This window comes from Trachypithecus francoisi, unplaced genomic scaffold (assembly GCF_009764315.1).
Source record: "Trachypithecus francoisi isolate TF-2019V2 unplaced genomic scaffold, Tfra_2.0 Contig01461, whole genome shotgun sequence".
In the NCBI taxonomy this organism is placed as follows: Eukaryota; Metazoa; Chordata; class Mammalia; order Primates; family Cercopithecidae; genus Trachypithecus; species Trachypithecus francoisi.
In genome coordinates, this window is record NW_022681433.1 from 18,399,735 (window position 1) to 18,409,412 (window position 9,678).

Genomic DNA, 9,678 nt, shown 5'->3' on the forward strand with positions numbered 1-9,678 from the left:
TCACCAAAGTTGAAATGAAGGAAAAAATCTTAAGGGCAGCCAGAGAGAAAGGTCGGGTTACCCACAAAAAGAAGCCCATCAGACTAACAGCAGATCTCTCGGCAGAAACTCTACAAGCCAGAAGAGAGTGGGGGCCAATATTTAACATTCTTAAAGAAAAGAATTTTCAACCCAGGACTTCATATCCAGCCAAACTAAGTTTCATAAGTGAAGGAGAAATAAAATCCTTTACAGATAAGCAAATGCTTAGAGATTTCGTCACCACCAGGCCTGCCTTACAAGAGTTCCTGAAGGAAGCACTAAACGTCGAAAGGAACAACCAGTATCAGCCATTGCAAAAACATGCCAAAATGTAAAGACCATCAAGGCTAGGAAGAAACTGCATCAACTAATGAGCAAAATAACCAGTTAATATGATAACGACAGGATCAAGTTCACACATAACAATACTAACCTTAAATGTCAATGGACTAAATGGTCCAATTAAAAGACACAGACTGGCAAACTAGATAGAGTCAAGACCCATCAGTTTGCTGTATTCAGGAAACCCATCTCACATGCAGAGACACACATAGGCTCAAAATAAAGGGATGGAGGAAGATCTACCAAGCAAATGGAGAACAAAAAAAAGCAGGGATTGCAGTACTAGTCTCTGATAAAACAGACTTTAAACCATCAAAGATCAAAAGAGACAAAGAAGGCCATTACATAATGGTAAAGGGATCAATTCAACAGGAAGAGCTAACTGTCCTAAATATATATGCACCCAATACAGGAGCACCCAGATTCATAAAGCAAGTCCTTAGAGACTTACAAAGAGATGTAGACTCCCATACAATAATAATGGGAGACTTCAACACCCCACTGTCAACATTAGACAGATCAACAAGACAGAAAGTTAACAAGGATATCCAGAATTGAACTCATCTCTGCAGCAAGCAGACCTAATAGACATCTACAGAACTCTCCATCCCAAATCAACAGAATATACATTCTTCTCAGCACTACATCACACTTATTCCAAAATTGACCACATAGTTGGAAGTAAAGCACTCCTCAGCAAATGTACAATAATAGAAATTATAACAAACTGTCTCTCAGACCACAGTGCAATCAAACTAGAACTCAGGACTAAGAAACTCAATCAAAACTGCTCAACTACATGGAAACTGAACAACCTGCTCCCGAATGACTACTGGGTACATAATGAAATGAAGGCAGAAATAAAAATGTTCTTTGAAACCAATGAGAACAAAGAGACAACATACCAGAATCTCTGGGACACATTTAAAGCAGTGTGTAGAGGGAAATTTATAGCACTAAATGCCCACAAGAGAAAGCAGGAAAGATCTAAAGTTGACATTCTAACATCACAATGAAAAGAACTAGAGAGGCAAGAGCAAACACATTCAAGAGCAAGCAGAAGGCAAGAAATAACTAAGATCAGAGCAGAACTGAAGGAGATAGAGACACAAAAAACCCTCCAAAAAAATCAATGAATCCAGGAGTTGGTTTTTTGAAAAGATCAACAAAATTGACAGACCGCTAGCAAGACTAATAAAGAAGAAAAGAGAGAAGAATCAAATAGACGCAATAAAAAATGATAAAGGGGATATCACCACTGACCCCAGAGAAATACAAACTACCATCAGAGAATACTATAAACACCTCTACGCAAATAAACTAGAGAATCTAGAAGAAATGAATAATTTCCTGGACACTTACACTCTCCCAAGACTAAACCAGGAAGAAGTTGAATCCCTGAATAGGCCAATAGCAGGATCTGAAATTGAGGCAATAATTAATAGCCTAGCAACCAAAAAAAGTCCAGGACCAGATGGATTCACAGCTGAATTCTACCAGAAGTACAAGGAGGAGCTGGTACCGTTCCTTCTGAAACTATTCCAATCACTAAAAAAAGAGGGAATCCTCCCTAACTCATTTTATGAGGCCAATATCATCCTGATACCAAAGCCTGGCAGAGACACAACAAAAAAAAGAGAATTTTAGACCAATATCCCTGATGAACATCGATGCAAAAATCCTCAATAAAATACTGGCAAACTGGATCCAGCAGCACATCAAAAAGCTTATCCACCATGATCAAGTTGGCTTCATCCCTGGGATGCAAGGCTGGTTCAACATACGCAAATCAATAAACATAATCCATCATATAAACAGAACCAAAGACAAAAACCACATGATTATCTCAATAGATGCAGAAAAGGCCTTTGACAAAATTCAACAGCCCTTCATGCTAAAAACGCTCAATAAATTCAGTATTGATGGAATGTATCTCAAAATAATAAGAGCTATTTATGACAAACCCACAGCCAACATCATACTGAATGGGCAAAAACTGGAAGCATTCCCTTTGAAAACTGGCACAAGACAGGGATGCCCTCTCTCACCGCTCCTATTCAACATAGTGTTGGAAGTTCTGGCTAGGGCAATCAGGCAAGAGAAAGAAATAAAGGGTATCCAGTTAGGAAAAGAAGTCAAATTGTCCCTGTTTGCAGATGACATGATTGTATATTTAGAAAACCCCATTGTCTCAGCCCAAAATCTCCTTAAGCTGATAAGCAACTTCAGCAAAGTCTCAGGATACAAAATTAATGTGCAAAAATCACAAGCATTCCTATACACCAATAACAGACAAACAGAGAGCCAAATCATGAATGGACTTCCATTCACAATTCCTTCAAAGAGAATAAAATACTTAGGAATCCAACTTACAAGGGATGTAAAGGACCTCTTCAAGGAGAACTACAAACCACTGCTCAGTGAAATAAAAGAGGACACAAACAAATGGAAGAACATACTATGCTCATGGACAGGAAGAAACAATATCGTGAAAATGGCCATACTGCCCAAAGTAATTTATAGATTAAATGCCATCCCCATCAAGCTACCAATGAGTTTCTTCACAGAATTGGAAAAAAACTGCTTTAAAGTTCATATGGAACCAAAAAAGAGCCCGCATTGCCAAGACAATCCTAAGTCAAAAGAACAAAGCTGGAGGCATCATGCTACCTGACTTCAAACTATACTACAAGGCTACAGTAACCAAAACAGCATGGTACTGGTACCAAAACAGAGATATAGACCAATGGAACAGAACAGAGTCCTCAGAAATAATACCACACATCTACGACCATCTGATCTTTGACAAACCTGATAAAAACAAGAAATGGGGAAAGGATTCCCTATTTCATAAATGGTGCTGGGAAAATTGGCTAGCCATAAGTAGAAAGCTGAAACTGGATCCTTTCCTTACTCCTTATATGAAAATTAATTCAAGATGGATTAGAGACTTAAATGTTAGACCTAATACCATAAAAACCCTAGAAGAAAACCTAGGTAATACCATTCAGGACATAGGCATGGGCAAGGACTTCATGTCTAAAACACCAAAAGCAACGGCAGCAAAAGCCCAAATTGACAATGGGATCTCATTAAACTAAAGAGCTCTGCACAGCAAAAGAAACTACCATCAGAGTGAACAGGCAACCTACAGAATGGGAGAACATTTTTGCAACCTACTCATCTGACAAAGGGCTAATATCCAGAACCTACAAAGAACTCAAACAAATTTACAAGAAAAAAACAAACAACCCCATCAAAAAGTGGGCAAAGCATATGAACAGACATTTCTCAAAAGAAGACATGCATACAGCAAACAGATACATGAAAAAATGCTCGTCATCACTGGCCATCAGAGAAATGCAAATCAAAACCACAATGAGATACCATCTCACACCAGTTAGAATGGCAATCATTAAAAAGTCAGGAAACAACAGGTGCTGGAGAGGATGTGGAGAAATAGGAACACTTTTACACTGTTGGTGGCATTGTAAACTAGTTCAACCATTATGGAAAACAGTATGGCGATTCCTCAAGGATCTAGAACTAGAAGTACCATATGACCCAGCCATCCCATTACTGGGTATATACCCAAAGGATTATAAATCATGCTGCTATAAAGACATATACACATGTATGTTTATTGCGGCACTATTCACAATAGCAAAGACTTGGAATCAACCCAAATGTACATCAGTGACAGACTGGATTAAGAAAATGTGGCACATATACACCATGGAATACTATGCAGCCATAAAAAAGGATGAGTTTGTGTCCTTTGTAGGGACATGGATGCAGCTGGAAACCATCATTCTCAGCAAACTATCACAAGAACAGAAAACCAAACACCGCATGTTCTCACTCATAGGTGGGAACTGAACAATGAGATCACTTGGACTCGGGAAGAGGAACATCACACTCTGGGGCCTATAATGGGGAGTGGGGAGGGGGGAGGGATTGCATTGGGAGTTATACCTGATGTAAATGATGAGTTGATGGGTGCTGACGAGTTGATGGGTGCAGCACACCAACATGGCACCAGTATACATATGTAACAAACCTGCACGTTATGCACATGTACCCTAGAACTTAAAGTATAATAATTTTTTTAAGAAAGTACATTTCACATTATAGTCCACTATACACGTGCACACACACACACACACATGCATTTAGTCGTGTGCCATATAAAGACGTTTCAGCCAACTATGGACTGCGCTTATGATGATGCAGCCTAGAAGCAACAGGCTGTACCACATAGCCTGGGTGTGCAGTGGACTAGACCAGTGAGGTTTGTCTAAGAAGCTCTATGATGTTCATACAGTGACAAAATCGCCTCACCACACTTTTATCAGAATATATCCCCATTGTTAAGTGATGCATGACTATGGATCATAGACATTTGACCCTTGAGCAACTCACGGTTTAGGGGCACTAACCTCCATGCAGTCACAACTTTTGAGTTCCCAATAACTTAACTACTAATGACCTGCTGTTGATCAAAACCTTACCAATAACATATAGTTGATTAACACATGTTTTGTATGTTATATGTATTATATGCAGTATTCTTACAATAAAGGAAGGTAGAGAAAAGAAAATATTATTAAAAATCATAAGGAAGAGAAAATGTTCTGTACCGTATTTATTGATTCTGTAAGTTTACAAGATGAACAGTCAGTCTAAAATGGCAGCAACTGCAGCTGTAGACCTCAATCAATGGTCCATATCAAGCAATTCAACTTCTTCTTATATATCACGTCATGACTTTTCTCTGCTTCTTGGGGACACTTCCAGCATCACTAGTGGCACTGCCTATGTATAAGTCCCATGTCACTTGGTATTGCACTAAACATGATGAAAAACACATAAGAACTACAAGAAATTACTTTTCACTGTGATACGCAATTTATTGGTGAGATGAACTGCTCATGTAGAGGTGATTAGCGTCACTTGGCATTTTAAATGTATATTCCCAAAACCTGAGCTCACCAGAATGGCAACAGGAGGTGGCCACAAAATTATTACAGTGGTACAGTATTATTACAGTTAATTGTACGCAGTTATAATTTAATATTGCATCTTTGCGTTTGTTTACATTTGTCTCACTGTGAGGGGCACCATAACAGATTTATGTATATTTAAGGTGGCAAATGATAAAATAGACTAGTATCTACTATCTTAGATCTACTATCTACTACTATCGACTAGTATCTACTATTTTAGATCTACTATTTTACACTAGTATCTACTATGTTATGAATTTGTCGTATACTTAATTTTTTTACTTTTTGATATTTCTAGGATACTCAGTTCATCTGCTAGTTTTCCAAATTGCAGCAAGTCTCAAAAGCTTTTTCAATATACTTATTGAAAACAATCCACATCTAAACAGATCTGCACAGCAAGTGTCAACTGTATCATACTACCCATCTACACATACACACACACACACACACACACACATACACACACACACACATCACTTCTTCTGTCCAATGGACTCTCATTTTATTTTCTATTTTTCTTTTTTAGATTCTGGTCATGACTCACACATTTATTTCAGAATATGCTCATGTACAACAACCAGCAATTTGAAAGACGTTGTTCTGGATGAACTCTATCTCATACATGGTCCTCTTGACACACAGATTCATGAACTGTGTGATTCATGAACTTTCATAAATCAAAGATTCTCAGCACACTCTATTGCTAATAAAGAATGTTAATTCCATGTGTTCAAGTACTATATGACAAAATTCTAAAGCACAACGAAGTTGCCAAAATATCATAAATATCAACACTGGGGTCCAGCATTTGGCTGCACGGGAACAAAGCAAACAGCTTGGCCGGCAAGGATTTAGGAGTCATAGTAGACCGAACAGTTAAGTCTCTGAAAATAGATAAAAGGATGTGTTATCAAAAATGACCTAAGAAATATTCTCCGTGCCTCTTTTCCATGGAGTAAAAAGAAGAACCCAAAGGAGAACGTCTCAATTCCTCATGCCTGGACTCTAGGCCTAGATCTTCCCGGAGTGAACTAAGAGACATTGAATACGTCCTTTTATTTCAATAGGCCTTCACCTAATTTTAATATTTAGGAGTTTGCCTTAGAGTAGATTAATGATCCCCAGCCCTGGCTGTTAGCTAGGGAGCTACTACAAATTCTAGAACAGGGGCCTTCTTCCAGCGATCCTGGTTTAATTAGTCTACAAAAGTATCTGGGAATGGGGTAATTCTAATGGTGAGCTACTGATGGGTATTGTTGCCTCAGGCACTTCTAAGGTCCTTAGAGCACATTCTGCAGCTCTACACCAGAAAAGAAGAAAGCTGTTTCATAAGTAGAGACACATTTCCAAGAGGCAATATGGCAGGCCGTGCGCAGCAAAGGCTCTGGGGTCAAGTCAACATCCTTCATTTTCTAGCCTCAGTTCTCTCCCAGGTAAAATAGAAAAAGAAGTAGCCCTGTCTTAGGAAGTAGGCACAGGGATTAAAGACGAGCACAAGGATAGTGTCATTTGCATAGCGCTGTACACACACGTGCACGTATAAATACAAAGCTTTAGGTAAATGTGAGCAATCACTGTTATCAACGTATTGATTAAATAACTGAGGTCACTTAAAAATATAAGTGAAAGTGAGCTATGTTTACTCTCCTACCCAAAGTTTAAAATAAATTGTTTGTTGGTCCCAAATAAAAGAAAAGTAAACGTTTGTAGTATGCTGCAGTAGGAGTGAAATGACATGATGTCTGAATTGCTTTGAAATCCTTCCGAAAGAAAGCAAAAAGAAAAGAAAAAATGGGTATAACGTAAACATGACAAACTCTTGGCAACTGTAAAATATAGTGAATATATAAACGTTTGTTGTACTATTTTTTCTACTTTCTGGCATTTTAAAAAGATTTCACACTAAAATGTTTTTATTTTAATTCAAAAACAAAAGAAATAAGAATTGGTTTCACAGACTCGCAGGCTGTTACAGCTGGAAAATAACTTTGAGGCCAGTGTTCTGTGATGTGTTTCACAGAAAATGCAACTCAAACCCGGAGGGCCTGAGTGACTTTCCCAAAGAAAAACTGGGAGCTGGCAGGTTAAAAGCAGAGAGGAACTAAATTTTCTAGTCTAACCTGTTACCCTCTAACCTGTTACCCTCGGTTCCCGGTCAGCTCCCAACGTTGCTAGAAGGACACAGGCTGCACTCTCTGGAGTGGTGCCTGTGCAGCAAGCCTGGGGCCCGAGTGTCAAAAGGTCTTTGGACCCTTTGGGTTGGAATCCTGGCTCACTGAAGTGCCAACTATGTGACACTGGCCAATTATCCCATCTTCCCTTGTCCTCATCTTCAAGCAGGAACAATAATATGCCCCTCCCTGGGCCTTTGTGAGGACTAGATGAGAAGTCCGTGCACAAGCATGCATGGTCCACAGTAAGCACTCCAGATGTGTTGGTGAGACCTGACAGTATGTGTTTTGCATACATGCGAGTTCAGTGCATTTAGTGCCTAGTTTACATGCAAAAAGAGAAATACAGTAACACATTCACTTTAGTTCTCGACCTGTCCTAATCTGATTTGCACCTTTATTTTATCTTAAGAAGATGCAGCAGGCCGAGCGAGGTGGCTCATACTTGTAATCCCAGCACTTTGGGAGGCAGAAGCAGGTGGATCACGAGGTCAGGAGTTTGAGACCAGCCTGGCCAACATAGTGAAACCCCGTCTCTACTGAAAGTATAAAAATTAGCCAGGCATGGTGGCATGTGCCTGTAGTCCCAGCTACTCAGGAGGCTGAGGCAGGAGAATTGCTTGAACCCAGGAGGTGGAGGTTGTGGTGAGCCAAGATCGTGCCACTGTACTCCAGCCTGGGCAACACAGTAAGACCCCATCTCAAAAAAAAAAAAAAAAAAGAGAGAAGATGCAGCAAAGATAATCCCAGCACTTTGGGAGGCTGAGGCGGGTGGATCATTTGAGGCCAAGAGTTCGAGACCAGCCTGGCCACCATGATGAAACCCTGTCTCTACTGAAAATGTAAAAATTAGCTGAGTGGTAGTGGTATGCATCTGCAATCCCAGCTACTCGGGAGGCTGAAGCAGGAGAATCACTTGAACCTGGGAGGCCGAGGTTGAGGTGAGCTGAGATGGCACCACTGCACTCCCGTCTGGGTGAGAGAGTGAGACCCCGTCTCAAAAAAAAAAAAAAAAATTCAAACAAGTTTTAAAAAAAACAGGTGTTCCTGCTGCAAATGATGTAGAGTGTCCTGTCAGGACAAATACTATCCCATGAAGGGAGTGAAGTGGCCATTTGGCTAAGGAAGTTTGCCGGCCTGCCCCATACTCTCCATTCTGCTTTCCTGTGTCAGGCCTTGCCCAGGGCAAGAGGGAGAACCACCTGGCAGTTCAGCAGAGGTGAGGTTCACAGGCCCTGGCAGTCACAGCTGATGCTCTGACCACACAGAAGTGGCTACAGGCAAGTAGGATGGCAGGCAAGATACGAAGGCTGTTCTGGGGGCTCCCTCCTTTTATGTCTGGCATGCAGGTCGGGGCTCAGCCAGCTCCACGGGATCCCTTAGTCATTCTGGCTGACTGGATGCCCATTTCCCTTCTAGAAGATACCCAAAAGACGCCCTGGGTGTGAACTGGTTTCCAGTGTGGCAGCCTGGGGTGGCTGACTCGCCTGGAAAGGAGCAGGTCCCTTGGCCTGGAGAGAAGGAGCCAGCCCTGGGCAAGGACAGAACCTGGATAGCGGCTGGGTGGGATCCTATCCTCAGCATCCCTCCACTTAGCACTGGATCCATGGTAACGCCCTTGTCAGGAGGATGCAAAGGAGGAACAAGAAGTACGTGGGCTGTTCTGTACACAACCACCCGGCAGGGGAGAATTCAGCCTTCTATCCTGTGGCTCTGCCTCAGGCCAGCTTCCTGCTTGCCTTTCTTCGCTCCTCAGTCAAGAGACAGGAAATGCAAAGGGCAAGACGGTTTGCGGGATAGCAGACAGCGCCGCCAACGATCTGTGCATCCTGAGGCACTCAGGTTTCCCAGTGCCTGCAGGCTGTCCACATGCAGCCCGCCCTGTCAGCCTCTTTCAGAGCTTTCTGAGCACAGGGTGACTGACTCGTGTGACTGGGAAGCCCAGCCATGTCCTCCCATCAAAACAGACACCTGCGAAGGGACCAGTGTGAAGGGGTCCAAGAGGTTTGTGGGGAGGGGGGCACAAGATGCCCCCAGATGACAGGCCTGACTGGGAAGGAGAAGGGAGCTGGTGGGCTCCCATTCTTAGATGAACAAACCATGCCTGAGGTCATTCCCTAACCTTGATCGTGGCA